The sequence below is a fragment of the Elephantulus edwardii genome, unplaced genomic scaffold, assembly GCF_000299155.1.
Source record: "Elephantulus edwardii isolate Elephantulus edwardi_28Jun2011 unplaced genomic scaffold, EleEdw1.0 scaffold00066, whole genome shotgun sequence".
NCBI lineage: Eukaryota > Metazoa > Chordata > Mammalia > Macroscelidea > Macroscelididae > Elephantulus > Elephantulus edwardii.
In genome coordinates this window covers 14517405-14536885 of record NW_006399816.1, presented here as the reverse complement: position 1 = coordinate 14536885, position 19481 = coordinate 14517405, and the positions used below count along the sequence as shown (strand labels likewise).

General features: G+C 44.0%; 1 pseudogene; it reads left to right on the top strand.

Annotated features, from left to right (window-relative positions):
- The first annotated feature begins 13 nt into the window (after window positions 1-13).
- Window positions 14-19481, top strand: part of LOC102843125 — a 70072-nt pseudogene continuing 50604 nt past the window's right edge.

Sequence of the window (19481 nt, the reverse complement as noted above, 5' to 3'; positions counted from 1 at the left end):
ACCTGCCGAACCCATGCCGCTGCAGCCCCACAGAGCCACCACAGCCAGAGCCCAAAAATCTCCTCACCTGAGCCGGGTAGTGGGTTCTGGCCGTGTGGCCGGCACAACGGCGCCCCACGTGTCTGGCTGGCGTGGAGGAGAAATAGCAGTATGGCAGCAGCGCCATGGAGCCAGGGGAGGTGAAGGACTGGATTTGGCAGAACATCTCACCATCAGTGAAGAAGATTTTCCTTGGCTAGATACTTAATAGCAGATTTCCTCAATGCACCGCATCTTTTGATTTCTTGACAACTGCTACCAAGAACTAAATTAAATTGGCAGAGGAAGGTGAAAATGGCCAACAGGAGCATGGCATGGAGCCTACCACCTCACAGCTGGCCTTCAGACAACGTTGGTTTGAGTGCTTCTTCTACTGCCTTTATTACTTTTTCAACCTTGAGCAGGTCTGTTCACCACTCTGGAAGCCTCTTCTCCAGTTGTGGAAGGAGAAAGTAATAATGCCTACTTCGAGTTACAATTAGACCACTTGGTAGAGAGGAAGGGGGCAACGGTGATGGTGCTAGAGCCAGAAGTGCCGTCCTTGGCCTTGGTCTCCAGTAGGGCACAAGGTCCAGAGCTCAAAAAGCTTTGGTGGGGGGAGAGTGCTGCTTGACCCATGAGGATTTCCACCAAGCCCCTGGGAAGAGCCACCTAGCCCCTGGGGAGAGCCGCCAAGCCTCTGGGGAGTGCTTTCAGGTCACTGGGGAGAGCTGCCTGGTGCGTATGAGGAATTTTATCTAAGCCACTTTCCTCCATCTCCCCACTAACTGGTTCTCTGTCCCTCTGAGGCTCAGCCCTTCTTTGCCTTGAGGACTTCCTGGAGGTTCCTGGTGCCTGGCTCACTCATCGGTCGGTCCTCTTAGCTAAACTTTGAGTCAGCTTACACTTCATTCCTCCAGCAGCCTGCTCTGATTTCCCCCTTTCCAGCCTCCCAAAGAAGCTAGGTTATGAGATTTACCACTTTCTACACATCTGATTATTGTTGTGTATTGTCAAGTCAAAAACGACTCACAGCCGACCCTCCAGCGGGTTTTCAGGGGCAGTAAATTGCACACTAGGAGATTGTCCATCCTTGTCCCATAGAGCAGCTTGTAGAGTCAAAGCTCATGTATTGCAACAAAGTTTCTTAACCACTAGGCCGCCAGGGAACAATGCACAGTTCAAAAACCAGTTCTGACCAAGGGTATGTAATGACAGCAAACAATAGGGTAATATTCTGCTTCTTCTGTCATTTTCTCTACACTGTACAGTCTCAGAAGACAGGGATTCCGTGCGTCTCATTATATGCCCTCAGAACCTAGTGTGGGACCTGACACATCATTGGGCTCAAATGAAGAAATCAATATTTGAAATTAGCCAGCTACACGTAACAAAACAAATAGAATAGAATGAAAATGCACAAGCTAGTTCATTTCTGGCCAATGCAAGTAATGAATGCATTCCTTCACATTATTCACTTCTCAACATTTATTGAGCACATCTTACGTGCCAGACAGGGAACGCTCAATACATGTTAGTTTCTGACATGCCCAAATGGACTAGGTGTCCACCTAACTTTGTTGTAACCTTAACGGAAACCAATTATGCTGCCCTTCTCCCGACTGTCTGATTGAACTTGGGGGTCTGTCACAGCTACAGAAACCCCACACTAACAGGCAATGCCAGCAAGATCAGAGCTGCGAAGTGTTCAAAGTTGAGCAGGAGAGCATTCTGCAAATGTCAACACGACCACGCTGCAAATCAGCATTCTAATCAGCAGGACTGCCTTTCCCAGAGTATTGAGCAATGTCATTAACAAAAAAATTCCAACAGAATCATTTCTCTATGACAACAACACAAGAAGAACAAGATCCCAGTCGGTGGGCGTGAGGTGGGGGTGGTACAGTATTCACAGCCGCAACCACCTACCACATGCAAAGTGCCAACCTTGCTGCTTTGATAATATTGTCCTTGACTTACAACACTGGCAGCTGGAGAAACTGAGGCATATACCCCAACTGAAGCTGGAGTTTAGATGTTTTCTCTTGCAAACCCACTGTTTCTGGTGAAAAAAAAATTAGCAAGATGCTTTATATTCAGGTGTCAGCCTTTTGATCTCACATCTTAGCCTGGAGGGCAGGGAACCTCAGAGAGAGTCACAGGAAAAGAGAATTGTCCCTCACAGCTTGAGGTCCTGGAACTCCAATCTTCTAGCCTTCCTCTGCAAGTCCCCTGGAGGCCAGGTGTAATGATGTAATGATTTCAGAAATGTGTGAGCTGGAGAAAACAGTCCTTTTTTTTTTCAGAGGGAGATGCTGGCGTATTTTCACATTGGGTTCCTGGCAGAGAACGTGGTAGGCTTGATGGGATTTCAAAATGAAGTTACTAATGGAAATATTACCCAGGGGACTTTCCAAAGGCATTGCTTGTGGAGAGAAGCTTGGGCTGGACGCTGAATCCTTTGTCACAGCTGCAGGCTGAGGGGTTTGAGGCCCCGGCTGACTGCAATGTCACTCCAGGCATCACTTCTCAGTGCAGGGCTCTCTGTGCAGGAGGACACAGGCACCAAGGAGCCGAGGCAGAAGTTGTAAGAGCAGCTGCAGAAGACACCAGCCCTGGGTTCTCTGTGCCAGCAATAGTCAGCCTGCTCCTGGGTGCAGAGCTGAAGACACTTGAGCTTGAAGTTGAAAGGTAGGTGGCTGTATACCAGTCTAATCCCTTGGTAGGTGTGGACAAGCTGACATTTAAAAAATTCCTACTTTTATCTGTAACCATCCCTGAGATATTTTAGTCATTGGCTCTCAACCCTGGTTACACACTAGTAGCATCTGATAAACTTTTGTCGTTGATGTTGTTAGGTGCCATGGAGTCAACCCTGTCACTTGGTGGCCCTTTGTATAAAAGGACAAAATGTTGTCCGGTCCTGTCCCATCCTCATAGCCACTGAGAGGCTCGAGTCCACTGTTGTGGCTACTTGGTCAACACATGTTGTTAAGAGTTTTCCTCACTGTTTTCTGATTCTCTACTCCACCAAACATGATGTCTTTTTCTAGAGATGAATCTCTCCTGATGATGTATTCCAAGTAAGAAAGGCTTTCCATCCTCAGTTCTCTGGAACATTCTGGTTGTGTTTCTTCTGACACTGAGCTGAATGGTCTCCCAGCAGTTGACAGTATATTGAACATTCGCCAGTACCACAACTCAAAGGCATCACTTCTGCTGTCGTTTAAATAAAACAGAGATACATACAAATTCTTTTAAACAAATAGAAACACTCAGAAATCACCTCAGAACCTGTCGAGGTTGGACTTAGGGTGTCATATATTTTGAAGTTCCCATGTGCTTGTACTGTGCAATCGAAGTTCAAAAGTTCTGCCTAGCTTAGGTACACCTTAGCCCCATATCCTCTAATACAGTTGAACCCAAGAATCAGTGGGCAAGATCCCTGTCGTTGCTCTCCGCAGACTGTAGCTTCTGATTCAAAGGGCCTGGTGCAGGTCTGTGCATCTGAGCTTTTAATGTTTTACAACCTTGGAAACCCTTTCGGACAGCTCTACCCTGTCCAGCAGAGCTGCTCCGAGTCAATGTTTGACTCAAAAGCACCAGGTTTGCTTTGGAATCTTGATGAATGTAGGCGGCCGTATCTCTCTCCTGAGAGCTCTCCATCTCTCATTTAACAGCAGAGCACTAAAATCACTGCACTACCAAGGCTCCTTTCCCACAAAGACTAGGAAACCCTGCAGGGGCTTCTGCTCTGTCTCACATGGGGTGGCAATGGTAATAACATAGAGGGCACCCTAACAACAGCAGTCAAGGGATATAACATATAACACAATTAGGGGTGTGTGTGTGTGTGAGAGAGAGAGAGACAGAGACAGAGAGAGACAGAGACAGAGAGAGAGCTCAAATCTGCCAGGTGAAAAAAATTAGCAACCTCCTCCCATGTGATTAACTGCTTCTGAAAACTGACTGTAGGGTCAGCTATGGGTCGGTTCTAACTTGATAGTGTACAAACAACAACAACAACAATATAGTCATATAAGGAAAATTTGTAAAAGACACACACAAAAGTGAAAACTCTTCTACTTCCCAGGGCCAACTTAACTCCCTTCTGTAGACGAAGCCAACAAGATCCGTTTCCACATGGTTTTGGAACTGTTTATCATCTATTTTCCTTCTTATCTATAGTTTCCTCTCTAATCTTTTCTTTGTTTCCATTTAATTTGCCTCCTTCCCTCATTCCTGTCCACTTCATCTCATTGGATTTTCAGCAGTATTTATTCTCTTTCACATCTTCAAGTTATAGATGACTTCATCTTAAGAATGAAAGCTTAATGAGTTTATTCCCCACCCCACCCCACCCGCCCATTTCTTCCCTGGGCTCTGCCAGAGCAGAATTCATTTCCTCCCATTGTTTCATTATCTCCTTCCCAATTTCTAACGTAGGAGCTTGCTTCAGAGAGGCAATTACTTCAGTATGTTTTCTTATTCATAGTGAAATCTTTGGATTGAATGTTCATCTGTTCCATGCAACTTTTCCTTTCGTAAATGAATCTTCTTAGCCTGCTGGTTGATTAATTTGTTTGTTGTTAGTTTTGTGGGTTGTTGGTTTGTTTTTTTTTCTCTCTCTCTCTCTGTTTAAATTTCCACACAGATTTTGCATCTTTGAAGCAGGTAGATTTTTCTCATCTTAGTTTCCTGGTATTTCTATAACACAGATACCACAAGTAGAGACTTAAAGGAATAAAAATTTATTTCCCTACAATCCTAGAGGGCAAATATACAAATCAGGGTCTTAGTTGTTTTGAGTCCTTCCTTATAGATCAATTCAACTCATTGCCACTGAGTTGGAACTGACTCATAGCTGACCCTTCAGTGGGTTTTCTGAGGCTGCTAATGGCACAGGAGGAGATTGCCATCTTTCTTCTATGAGCCGTGGATTTGAACTGCCAGAGAGGCCCCTCTTTTGACATAACAGAGGACATTCTTGGCACAAGGATGACATAAGACAGGCAGCGTTCAGATCTATTGTCCATAGGGTTATATGAGTTGTAGACAGCTAGACTGCGCCTGACCAAAACAGTTAGAAATTCTTTGGTTCTTTGACTTACATGGCATTTGTCTGCCCCTTTCTTCCCACTCTTAATCCACGCTTCTCTTCATGTAACTAAAAAATGATTTGGTTTAGTGGTCAGGATCCACCATTCTTTCTCATGGCTTCAACAGATTGTTTGAAGACATTACATTATATTGCATTACTGTTGTCTTTGTGTAGCATTGAGTCGGAACTGACCCATAATGGACCCTCCAATAGGTTTGTAGAGGCAAGAAATCATATGAGAGGAGATCACCCAGTAAGACAACAACTGCCTGCTTTGTGTTTCACACGGTTGTCTCCTTTCCCTGACACTAGAAATAATGTTCTTTATTTCTTATCTCATTTTTGCTTTTGGATTATTCCCAGAAAAAAGAAGGGGAACTTACTAACTTCACACCATGTTTAAATTAGAACTTGTTTAGTTAGAAAGATCACTTCAGTCGTGGCATGGATGCAGATTGGAGGCAGAGAGGTCAGAGGTTGATTGATAGCGCATGAGGCTGCTCCTGAACGAGAGGAAAAGAAATGGATAAAACCAAGAAGTTTCAGGAGACAGAATTTACTAGAAGGTCCTAGCTAATTTGAACATACTTGGCTGCTACTAGAAGGGTTGGAGATTCAAGTCTACTCAAAGGTTCCTCAGAAGGAAGCCTAGTGATCTGTTCATTTAAAAGGAAAACAGTTCATTTAAAAGAAAACCCCAGTGGAGCACAGATATGTTCTGACACACATGGGGTCACCCTAACTTGGAGTTGATTTGATGGAAACTGGCTTTATTTTCTACAAGCCCACCCTTGAGGATTCGATGTGTGTTGTTGGAGGGGGTCTGTCAAACAGGAGGAAGTGGAATATTTCAGGGCTGCCTGCTGGCAGCTGCTGGTGATGTAGCAAGAGCTGGGTTCTTTATCCTGTTCTGTAGCTTCCTGCCAAGTTCCAAGGCACATCTGTTTCAGCTGGGTCCTCTGGGAAGGACAAATGGGAACGTAATGGGGTAATGAGCATCCCAGCACTTCCCCTAAAGGTCTCCTGCAGACATATGGCGGGAACTCATGCCTGCCGGAGACCTCAGAGAAGACCAGAGGCAGTCGGAAGCTGAGTTTCTTGTTGTTCCAAAATGCCTTTCCTATTAACTGAGTCTTCCTGATGATAAAACCTGAAGAGAGCATTTACAAGATTAACAACAATAGCAAACTGGGTGAAAAATACTCTGCAGAGCTATTGCTGTCTCGGTATTTCCTGTCAAGTGTTCTAACTAAAGAACACCTCTTTGGAGGTTGAGGGGAATCTATATTAGTGGTAGTGTAGCCCACCTCCTACTTCCAGACAAGCTGTCAGACTATCTAAAGGGGGGGGGGGGGAGAAATGGAACAGAGAGCTTTGTCTTTCTCTTCAATTCTCTAGAGTGAAAAATCAAATTCTTTTATTCATCTATTCACAACTCTGTCAGCAATAAGTCCTAGACAATTTTTTTAAATGTATAGCCAGGATTAAATATTCAAGGCTACACAGTCTCAGAGATGTTCAGAGTTCAAAGTTAGAAGCCTGCTGCCCCAGGCCTGTCCTCTCCTGCCGGATACCTCTGGCTATCTTTGACTCGACACCTGGGACAGCCTGCCAGGGGCTAGTACAACAATCTACCACTGTGTCTTTTGCATCTGGTTTTATCCTTTTAACCTTGGCTCTTCCTTGAATATGTTTCTTTACTCTCTCCAGGTGGTTGCACCCAGACCTGGTCCCACACCTCCTGCATACAGCTCTGTCAGCCCAGAGCCACTCTTCCTGAAATCTCAAATGAACTGTCCCCTCTTAGCGATGTCTTTGGAAAGTCCTCGAAATTCCTAAGCTAACTACTGGGGCTTTTGACAATCTATTTTATAAAGATTATTCTGGGGCATGACTTTCTGCTCCTAAACCCCAGAATGGTGGCTGCACTTGACAGTGCAATGTTATACAACCATTTAAAATGGTGCTTCTAATTGTAGAGAGTTGACAGGTAGAGGTGGAGTAGGGGTGGGGAGGTGGAGGAGTGAGGAGGTGGGGGGGAGCAGAGATTAGTGAATGATGGGTAAACTGAAGGGAAGGCCAGGGTACAACAAGGTTTGAGAGGATGTTGTAAATAATGACATTATACAATTGTAAGTCATGTAGAAGGAAATGTAGCTAAATGGATACAAAATAATAAAAACATTTAGATTATATATATGCTTATATAAGGGTATGTAGGGAGTTTGAAAAAACTGAGTTGGTTACAATTTGCTTACAATATTGTAAGAAAAGCAGGACACAAAAGTGTATCATTTTAGGAATGTTAAAAATATGTGTGAAAGAGTGAAGAAGAGAGACTTCTCACCCTGCCTTCCTGCCAGCCCACACCCACCCCTTCCCAGGATTATAGGTGCTTGCACCTAGCGTACCTAGGCCCTTCTGCCAAGTTAATGGGTGATGTCGTGTCATGTGCAGAAAGGAGGTAAATTCTCTTAGGCTAATAAGGTCAGGGTGTTTGCTTACAGGAAGTGGATTAGGTTATAGGAACAGAGGGAGTGAGGAACCCTGGTGGTGTGTTCTGTGTCAGGCTGCCAACGGAAAGGTCAGCAGTTCAAATTCGCAGGCCTCTCTGAAGAATAGAGATGAGCAATCTCTTCCCATAAAGATGATTGGGGTGGAGGTTCAGAGTCAGAATGGAAATATTAATTTTTTGTGATAGTCAAGCATTATTTGTGTGGATGTGATTGTTCCTGAAAGAAATTACTCCTTAGGTAGCAACACATATTTCTTTCAGATAAACTGGTGAGTAAAGGAAAGCTCACTGGTGGTGCAGTCCATAGCTGGGGTTGTGCTGGTAACCAAAGGCTGCATGTTTCCGGCAGTTCAAATCCAGCAGTAGCTCCAAGAGAGAAACATAGGTAGTCCTGTCAGGATTTATAACCTCAGAAACCTGGCAGAGGTTACTATACGTTAGAATTAATACGGTACACAGTGGCAGTAATTTTGGTGATTAGGTGAAGCTACTACAATTTTATGATCTCTTATGTCTATTTTTCCATGTTGTGCCCTATACCTCAGAGAGAAGTGCTTTGCATCCACCGTCCACCCCAGATCCCCAGGGAAGCCTGGGTTCCTCCTCTAGAGAGGCAGTAGCTGGCAGCAGTGCAGAAAAGACATGGCCGTGGCTAGTGTTGCTGTTAGTTGTGATGCCATGCCTTTCTTCTTAGTCTATCTTGTATAAGAAGGGCCACTGAAGCCTGTTCACCATCATAGCAGCATGCAAGCTTCCAGTGATGGACAGGGGATGGCTGCACGCATGGTGTGTGGGCCAGGAACCAAACGTGGAGAGTGAGAACTCTGCTGTGGAACTACCTTGGCCCCTTTCTTTCAAAGATCAAGCTCCTCATTTGTGTGGGAAAGAGAGTTCAGAGAAAGAGATTTAAAAGACAGAATGGCAACAGGAAGTGGGGGGGGGGGAATATCATGCCAAGAAACCTTATGAGGGCCTGGTTTTTATCATGAGACATCTACCTTCACCTCTCCATCCCCACCAAGTAGCGCCCTCCTTCCCTAAGGCTTGCCAACAGCATCCTGTTTTCATGTGATAATGACCTGAATGCTTCCTTAACATCTCCTGGTTGCTACAAAGAAAAGGTCCCCATCTACTTCCCTGGCCAGGTGGCCAAAGCAGCACCCTCGCTGATGGTCACTGGATGGGAGAAGCATCCAAGCATAGAGGAAAAGCCCCCTGGAAGGTGGTAAGGCTGATCTGATATCTGCAGCCCACAAGACCAGTGGAAGAAGCCTATCACAGGAGTTATCTCTGCACGCTATTGCCCCTGCTCATTACTGTTGAATCAGAACTGACCACAGCTGACCCTCCGTTGAGTTTGTGAGGCTATAAACCCCATTGGAGGAGACTGCACATCCTTCTCCTAAGAAGTCTTAGCAGATTCGAACCACCAGAGAAGAGGCACGGCCATTGGGGTAGTAGGACAACTCTGTATGGACAAGTCCGCCGGAGCTCTCACGTGTAGGAAAGGAAGACCAGGAGGAAATAGGCCAAAATGTTAGCCATGATTTCCTCCAGATGTCTAGATTGTGAGTGTCATTTGCTTCTTGCTTCTTTCCCTTCCCTCAAATTTGAAGCTGCGCTGCAATCCCGAAGGCATTTGGTTCGAGGCCACCAGCTGCTGCATGGGGGAAGGATGGGCAATTTCCTCTCCTGTGATTACCTGCCTCAGGAAACCCACCGGAGGGTCAGCTGTGGGTCAGTTCTGACACTGCGGTCCACAACAACTTTCAGAATCAAGAGGAGACAAAGTTCAGCCAACTGTCCAAAGTGACCTTGCTGCTCTTAGGTGCCATTAATTTGATTTCAATTCACAGTGACCCAAGTGACAGAGGTCACTGGTCTTCCTGTGCCCCTTAGGAGTGCAGGTTGCCAGGTCTTTATCCCACAGCTACTGCCAGCTTTTCTTTTAGCAACTCAGTGCTTAACCATTTTGCCGCCAGGACTCTTTTTTTCAAAAAAGCACCAAAAAAAACCAAAACAAAACACCCAAACAAAAAACCCACTGTCATTATGTCAATTCTATTCGTAGGGACCCTCTATCTGGTTTCTAGCTTCAGAGGCTGTAAATCTTTATGAGAGGAGGCCATGCATCTGTCTCTTGTGAGGTGGTCTAATCCACTGGTCTTTCAGTTAGTGGTACATGATATGCCGCGACACCACAGCTCGGCACGGACACCTTACCTCTAGAGTCTTCAGAGTAAGAGACCCATGGCTGCTGATTTACAAGGTGGGGACGCTGCAGTTGTTCACACGCCAAAGCAAAATGGGCCTTGAGAGGTCTCACCCAGTCCATCCCCTTGGTGGCGATCTACCTGAACAAGAAACAGCATCTGAACTTCCCTCCTCATGTCAGAAACCGCCCTTGACCTCTTCATTCTCCCACCTTTGGCAGAAACTCAAAGAAGGTTCGACTTTTTACTAATTGCCCTAATTGCTCCCGGGGCTCCGGGACTCTGCTGGAGGATTTCTAAGTAGAAGTGGGGCAGGAGGCTCCAAGGAGAATAGGGCAGGAACTTGTGCACAGCCCTTGATCTCAGGTGGCTCTGCGACCTGCCTGCGGGCAGAGTGCTTAGAAAACACAGTGCCCTCAGGGAACAGGCTCAGCCACAGGTGAGGAAGACCACAGGAGGAGGAAGATTTAGGATTAGAAGAGTTAGAGGTCTGCGAGGAAGCAGCTGCCTTCCTCCACCCTTTTTACTAGGTACATGTGAGATGCTGTTTCCTGCACAGTGTGTGGGAGATACTAACAACAAAAATAATGTCAGGCTTGGTCCATGGTTTCCAGGGGCTTACAGTCTAGTGTTGTGGGAAAAGGATGGGCTGCCTCTGGAGGGTGGAGGGTCGGCTATGGGTCAGTTCCAATTCAGTGGTGCACAACAATCATAATTCAACCGAGGGACACAGTAAGACCAACAGGGAGGACCAATCTCCTGCAGCAGGTGTGTGATTTTCACAAATTGTCCCCCTGCCTCATGGGAGGGAGAGGTGGAGCTGAATAAGACACAAAGTCTGTGGTTCCCTTTAAAGAGTCAAGACATCACCTTTTGGGTAAACTTCTTTGGTTGGTGAGATTGGAAAAATAGGTCTCTGCTTAAAGGTCAAATAACACTAAGTGTAGAGAGTTCCAGAGATGCGGAAGCCTGGAGAACAATTATCACAAAGATGAACCTTTTTAGAGTCTCTGCCAAATGTAGATGTGTGAAGAGGTCAAAGGGAGATTCTGATGAGGAAAGGAGGTGCGGAGACATTGTTTCTTATTTACTGTGGAGCAATGTAACCACCTGGTCTTCACTTCATTCTCCTTTCTTCAGCCCCTGTGGTAGGCTGAATAATAATCTCCTCCAAAGGTGTCCATGTCCTTGTCCCAGGAACTTGGAGAAATGGTACTTTACTTGACAAAAAGGAAGTGTGTTGATATAACTAAATAAAAGATCTCAAGATGGGGAAATTGAGTCAGAGGGGAGAAGATACTCTACTACCGGAGTTGAAGGAGTCATGAATCAAGAATGTAAGTCACCTCCATTGTTGTTGTGGATGTTAAGTGCCTTCGAGTTGAGGATGACTCATAGTGTCCCTGTGAACAACGGATCTGAGCCCTACCCTATCCTGTGCCATCTTGACTGTGTCTGACACATTCAAGCCCACTGTTACAGTCACTGTGTCAATCCATCTCATTGAAGAGGGCTGTTTACTGTCTTTTACTTCTGCCTCCCAAACTATATGATAATACGTTTGTGTTGTTCTATGCTGTGAAATCTGTGATAATTTGTTACTGCAGCAATCAAAGACTAATACATCATCTTCTTCCCCCACCTTGTGCTCATGAAGGAATCATTTAAGTGATCTGAAGACGATATGACGCACTTGCTGCAGAAGACCAAAGACTGCAGCTTTCCATATGGATTACATCTCAACATCAAGAAAACAAAAATCTTTACCATTGGACCAGCTGGTAACGTCATGATTGATGGATAAAAGTTTGAAGTTGTCAATGATTCATGTTATTAGGGTACACAGTCAACATCCGTGGTAGTTGCAGTCAGAGAATCAAAAGATGTGTTGCATTGGGAAAATCTGTTGTCAAGGACTTCTTCAAAGTGCGAAAGAGCAATGATGCCAATTTAAAGACCAAGGTGTGCCTGATTCAGGTCATGGTATCTTCAATTGTTTCTTATATAAGTGAAAGGTGGGCAGTGAACAAGGATGAGAGAAGAAAAAATGATGCCATTGAATTGTGGTGTTGTCAAAGAATATTGAATAAACATATCATATTATTTCCAAAAGAACGAACAAGTCAATCTTGGAGAAAGTGCAGCCAAGGTGCTTGTCAGAGGCAAGGACAGTGACACTTTGTCTCATAAACTTTGGGCCTGTTATCAAGAGGGACTAGTCCTTAGAAAAAAGATGTCATCATGGAAAAGCTGGAGGTCAAGGAAAGAGGGGAAGATTCTCTGTATGATACAGTTACACAGTGGCTGTAACAATGGGCTTGAGTGTTATCAGAGATGGTAAGGATGGCACAGGATAGGTGAAGGTTCAAATCTGCGCTTTACAGGGTGGCTGTGAGTTGTAGTTGATGTAATGGCATCCAACAACAACAACTAGAAACAAGAAGAAAAGTTCTAGGTCTTTTTCTACTAAGATTATTGCCAATAAACGCCCCTGGAGCAGTTCTATTCTGCACACATGGAGTTGACACGAATCAGCCCCGACTTGGTGGCAACCAACAGCAACAACAACAGAAACAAGAGACACAGCCATGGAAAACATATTTGGAACACATAAAGTTGACCAAGAGCTAATTTCCTTAATTTGCAAAGAGTCTGGCGAGGAAGAGACTATCCCCAGAATTTTAAATAAATAAAGAAGATTCCTGAAACATTCATTCAAGCAAAGAAAGGCAGTTCACTCAGTCCTAAAATGGAAAATTCTTCCAACTATATCACAACTTGACTTGACGGCACTTAACAACAACAACAATGACATAGAGAGAGCTCAGTTGGCCTAGTGGATAGAAAGTGATGCTACGAAGCCAAAGGTGGGTGATTTTAATCTCTGGCCCTCAGGCCTGGTTTTAATTGTTTTTTTTTGTCAAACATTCTTCTAAGCGGCATAGCACTGGTCTGTCCATTTGCGATACAGAGGTAACTCATGGTTGCTGTGATGCTAAACACTGTGACACTAATGTGTTAAATGCAATAATGGTTACCCATGAGGGACAGTGTTTGGTGGAGCTCCATGATTAAAACAAGCTTGGTAGCAGGAATGGCGTCTGCTTCCAAAATAGTCTGCCTCTGGAAACTCTATAAACTTGGAGAAAGGGTGAAAGTTATACAGGTGTCCAGGACTTTTGTTCACAGGGTCAGTATGAGTTGTCTACAACTTGATGGCACTTTACAACAAAAACCAGTGTAACTAAGTGGAAAAGAGCAAGCTCCAAGACATCTATAGGGTAAGATGCAATTTTATCTGTTTAAAAAAAACACAATTGTTTCACACATACACGATTTTGCATGCTTATTTTATCAGGGAAACTCACAAGAAAATGTTACCAAAGATTACCTTTGGGAAAGGAACTGGAGGGCAATGGTGGTTTCCTTTTTTTTACTTTTCCTGCTGTTGGAAATTTCTAATCTTATACTTAGCATAATGTCTGACTGGGGAGATTATGACCCATTTTTGGCTTTCTTCTTGGCACCGTTCTGAAGTTAAAAAAAGAAAAGCTCCAATGAGAATAATAACAGGTGGACCATAGAAGGGGAACTCTGGCAAAGAGTCTATCACGGCATAAGCGTTGACATTCTTGTACCAGGCAACACAAGCTGCTCTGCAAAGTTCAGTACCAGGCTCTCAGGAGGGTTCACAGACAAAGGGACTGGGATAGATTTCCAGGTTCTCGTGCCCCTGGCAGCTCTTAGATCCTGAGCATGATTTTGTTGGCAGTCTGATGCCTTGTGTGGGGAGAACAGACTTGCATTCACATGCCAGTTTTTACCAGTTGCCAACCACTCAGTCATGAGTAGTCAGAGGTCCTCTCTGGGCTTTTGTCTCTTCACCTATGAAAATGTGGATGGTCAAGATACTCACCTTCAGGGTTCCTGGGAAGTTCAAATATAAGTATTCTCTTTGAGGTGCCCCCAAACAGCACCTGGCACAAGCAAGAATTCAGCAGTTAAGTTTTCTTCTCCTTCTTTACCTCCTCATTTTTATTTCTAAGGGATAAAAGAGGTTCTTGTTAGACAGGAGAGAAGTAAGAGCAAATGCTTGTCCATTAAAGTACAGAAACCTCGGGGAGAGAACCAAATTTATGCAGCCACATATATATTTTCACAATTATGTATTTGCCACCAGTTTGCTGTCTCTGTCAAGTCATAGAAAGTTAATAAACCGTGTAAGTTCATGAAAGTCAAACAAATACTTCTTCCTTGGCCTACATTTGAATGCCGGTTCTGGTGGCCTATTGAGTAAGGAGTTGCACTGCCAACCCAAAGGCAAGTGGTTCAAATCCATAAGCTGCTGCTTTAAGGCAGATTATTTTGTTTGTTCTTTGGGTATATTCATATTTTGATATGCTTCATACTATGTTCAGCATTCTTTGCCAACACCATAATTCAAAGGCATTGATCCTTCTTTGATCTTCCTTATTCATTGTCCAACTTTCAGACACATAAGAAACAGTGGAAAATATCAATGCTTGGATCAGGTAACTTCAGATTTTAAACTGAACTCCCTGCTTTTTAACAATTTATAGAGGTCCTCGACAGCAAATTTCCCCAATGCCTTCCCCAGTCTTTTGATTTCTTGACTGCTGCTATTATGAGTATTGATAATGAATCCCAGTAAAATTAACTCATTGACAACTCTAATCTTTTATTGCTCTATGATGATGTTACCTTTTGGTTCTGTGGTGAGGATTTTTATTTTCTTGATGTCGAGATGCAATCCATACTGAAGACTATATTCTTTCATCTTCTTCAGTAAATTTCAAGTTCTCTTCACTTTCTGCAAGCAAGATTTTGTCATCTGCATGTCGATAAAATCTTGCTGAAGATTATCCCAGAATGGTTGGACTAGTACATTGAGAGGGAACTGCCAGAAATTCAAATTCGGATGAGGCTGTGGAATGAGGGATATCATTGCTGATGTCATGTGGATCATGGCTGAAAGTAGAGAACACCAGAAATGTATTTAGTTGTTTTATTGATTATGAAAAGACATTGATTATTGTGTGGATCATAATAAATTACGGATAACTCTGAGAAGAACAAGAATTCCAAGACACTTAATTAAGTCTTGACCATGAAGAAGTTGTCTGAACTGAACAAGAGGATACTAAGTGGTTTAAAATCAGCAAAGGCATGTGTCAGAGTTGTGGCTTTTGTCTATACCTATTCTATCTACATGCTGAGCAAATTCTTCAAGAAGGACTCTGTGAAGAAGAATGTTGCCATCAGTATTGGAGTAAGACTCGTCAGTGACCCCTTAGGATCATGAGGAAGGTCCACGATGGGACAAAGTTCAGATCTTTTGTTCACAGGGTTTCTGTGAGTTATAGTCAACTCCATGGCACCTAATGACAGTAATAGCACTGAGAATTGTCCCATACATGTTTGAAGGCTGTAATTATTAATGGAAGCTCGAAGCCAACAGCCACATCTTTCTCCCATAGTGTAGCTGGTGGGCTCAGACATCTGACCTGTTGGGGAACAGTCAAATGTTTAACCACTATGCCACCAGAATGTCTTGGAATGTTGTTGCTGTAGCTAAAATCCAAACATTATTAATCCACAAGTTTACCACCTAAAAATGCAACTCGGGTGCTCCTTAGAGGTGAGGATAGTGAAGCTTCATCTCCTATACTTTGGGCTTGTGCTAGAAGGGGCCACCTCTTGAAAAAGTGGAAGGTCAGAGAAGCCAGGAAGACCCAAGGAAGTGGACTGACACAGTGCGTGAATATCAGAGATGGTGAGGGTGACACCGTTTAAGCTAAGGTTCAGATCTACTGTTCATCGGCTCGCTAAGAGTCATACTTGATTTGATGGCACCTAAAAGCAACTACTGCTACCCAAGACTGAGAAAAACAAGCACATTTGCTCCTAAAGTCCCTGGTGTGATGTGCTAGTTTTCAGGTAAATTTAAATGAGAAACAATAATGGGAATAACTAAGGCCACATAAACTGTGCTTTAAGGAAAATGTTGTGCTCCTGGAATTCCAGGATTTGGAGACTTGAAAGGTCTTTAAGAGCTTCTCTTCTTGAGAGAGAACTGTTTAAAAAGGGATATATTATTAGGTATTATTGTCATGTCAGGAGTCCAGAACAAAGGCTGCATAGTGGAGTGGACTTGGTGGGGAGGGATTGTATAACAATGAAGGAATTTTTCTTTTACTTTTCAAAGAGAAGAATGAATGGGGGGCGGGAGGGATGGACAGGGAGAAAAGTACAACAATGAACGAATGGAAATTCAAAATCTCTGTAAATTTTCATTAAAATGAATAATTAAAAAAAGAGTTTTCTCTTCTTACGTTGATCTCTATTCACCTAGGAGGAAGAAGAGTCAGGAGTGAGAGGAAGATAGTCAATGTGTGATTAACTGCCTCCACTGCTTCCTCTACCATCACACCAGGAGAACCAGATGGTACCCGGCCACCATTACTGAATGTTTTGGTCAAAGATCCTGTGAAAGAATCCTGATAAAGACAGGGGAAATGCAGAACAGAATTTTTATACTCTCATGGACACCAGACTTTCTAGAGACATAAGCCTAAACTAACCCCTGAAACTTGCTCTGAGATAATTTTTAAACTTTTAACCAACGCTGTCTCTGGAAATCATCTTAAAATGAAATAGTCGTTCAGCTTAACTAATAATAATAATAATAATAAAGTCTCTCTTGTGCTTTATGCTCTTTTAAGAATTATTTATATGTGATCAAATTGATGAAAGCAACTCCTTAAAAGCTTAGATAGGAACCTTACGGGACGATGTTGTTGTTATGTACCTTTAAATCAGAATGGTCTCACAGCTGACGCTCCAGCAGGTTCTCAGAGGCCACACAGGAAAAGAATGCTCATCTTTCTCCTGAGTGTAGTTGGTGTATTCGAACATTGTGCCTTTGAGTTGTCAGCGCAACTCCTTACCTCTAAGCCACTGAGTTTATTTTAACTGAGGAGGAACAACTCAAGAAAAGAGGATGAGGTTGTTTACATAACTCAAAGAATGTGATCAGCGTCACTGAAACGTATGTGTAGAAACTGTTGGCTTGGCTCATGCTTTTTTATGTATTCTCCATAACAACAAAACAAAAACAAACCAAAAAAAAAAGAATCTTCTCTCTTAATGACTCGTATGAGAAGCACTTCTGTAGTTCCTGCACAGTGGCGGGCAGTTTCCATCTGGTAACCCAGATGGGGTTCCATGGGGAACAATTAGACTCTAGATAGGCAGCCCAGGTTGGTCGAGGTGTCCCTTTTACCACGCCCTCAGAGATCTTAACTCTTCACCACAAAATAGTCCCCTTACTCATTGCTAATCATTCATTCATTCTACAGATTTCTGTGGATGCCTTCTAACACCAGGCCCAGTCCTGGGCTCTAGTAAGCTCAGCAGACATAGACCCTGCCTCCTGGTGACCAAGGGAGCAGCGAAGCAGTCCCACGGCGCATAGACTGAGTCCAGCTGTCAGCCAGTATTTCCTGAGTACCTGATAGGATCTAGGCAGAAGGGGTAAAGGGAAATGGGTGGATCCAGAGAGATTTGGGGCCTGGAAGTGGATTCTAGTAATTTTTTTTATTGGTTTGCAAATTGTTACAATATACCCTATTCTATACTTTATATTTTGTACAATCATTGATATACACTGTGTTTCTGGAAATGGATTCAATTCTTGCAAGTGAGAGAGAGGAAGAATAATTAACCCCAGGTTGCCAGCGTCATAGCCATGGTAAGAACACACAAAGGGAAGTAGGATTGGAGTTGTGAGTTTTGGGGCTAGTGAACATGAATTTGGTTTTAGCTATATTAGGATTCAAGCACCGGTGTAATCTATCAGTGGGCAGGTCCGTGAGGCAGTTGAGTAAACGGTTCAGGAGCGAGATCTGAGAAGATAATGTGCATTCACAACCATCCACAAAAGAGAGGTCAAAGAAGGGTGAAGAAAGTCATGATAACTCAGGAAACAGAAGGTTGAGGACACAGTACTTTAAGACTGAGATGGGAAGAAGAGCTTTCAATTGAGAAAGTCATAGAAAGCAGGAGAAAGCACAGAGACCTACTCCACTTCTCTGCAACAGGTGACTCCCAGTTTCCTTTGGGAGACCACCATGTCCCTTTCCCCCCCCCTTTTCCTTCTATATACTTTGAATGAGGATGGCTCTACTGTCACCTCCAGAGCTGGTCCTTAGCTTGTTGTGTGTCCCATCTCCTTGTTGGTCCCCGACTGTCTGCAGGAACTACCAGAGCCAATGAGAAGAAGGCATAGAGGTGAGTGCAGAAAGGAGGGCAAAGGCACAGGTTGTTATGGGAAAGAGAACTTCTATCAGAAGAAAGAGACTGTCTTTGGCTTGTAGAGAAAAAGGTCAAGATGCCGTTTATAATTACAAGAGGAAAGTCTGAAGTTGTTGGGTAGCCTCTAAGAAAAGCTTAAGGATGAAACCTAAATTGCAAATGACAACATAAAGAGGGAAACCAATTCCTCAACAGTGTTTGAGCCACTAGATAAGCTTCATCTGAAGCTAGCCCTGCATCTAGGCTTTTCAGTTATGTGCCAATGTCTCCCTTTTACTGTTGAAAACAGTTGGAGCTGAATCTTTGCTTGTTTTGCTGTTTGCAATATGAAGAGTCTTAATTAAGGGACAAGCTGAGGCTGAGACTCCCTCAGGTCAGTGATGGGGACTCGGGGAGACAGGCGGGCGGGGGGGAGGTTAGCATCTCAGAAACCTTGACACCTCCCTGCCGCCTACCCACTCATCCTGGTGGATTTTTCAAGCTTGAAGTCTCTGTACAAGTTTCCCCCCATTCTCTCCTGCTGCTTCCCCTCCCTGACAGCGCAATTAGTGTGATTCTAAAGTTGCTTACTCACTGCAAATGAGATGTGGTTGGAAAATTAGGTGAGCTCCCTCCTCCATGCATAGCCCGCCTACGTGCAGAAGGGCTGCTGTCAGAATCAAGGGTCAGAGCACATGACAGCTGACCTTGGGTCTTTCCCCACTCAGATCCGTCTTCCACCCAGTAGCCTGAGCAGGCCCCCTCGCATGACCATTCCTGCTTGGACGATGCCAGTCCTGCCCACGGCCTGCAGGATGAAATCTCACAACCCTTATCTCAACATATGTGATTGCATACGGGTTCTGGGTCCCGGCTCTTTCATGTCAGCCCAACACCGCACCCACTGCAGTCTAGTATTTGCATCGACCGCGCAAGGTCTCCTCACCCTGAGCTTGTGTCCTCACTCCCCTTCCGTTTGGAAAGGCACTTGTGTGACAACCTGTTGATTCCACATCATAACTCTTCCGGGACAGGGCAGAACTACTCTATAGGATTTCCTAGACTGTAAGTTCCTACAGGATCGGATTGACAGGTTGTTGTGTTGTGGGGGATTTTTTTCTCCCATGGAGCAATAGAGTGGGTTTAAACTGTTGACCTTCTCCTTAGGAGCTGAGCATTTAACTATATGGTGCTACTAGAGGCCTCCTTGCTTGGAAAGATAGCTGATGTTAATAACAATATCTAATGTTCATTGGAGCTCTGATGGCCTAGTCTAAAAGGAGTTTACATAATTAACCCAAGGGCTACACTTCTCAGATAG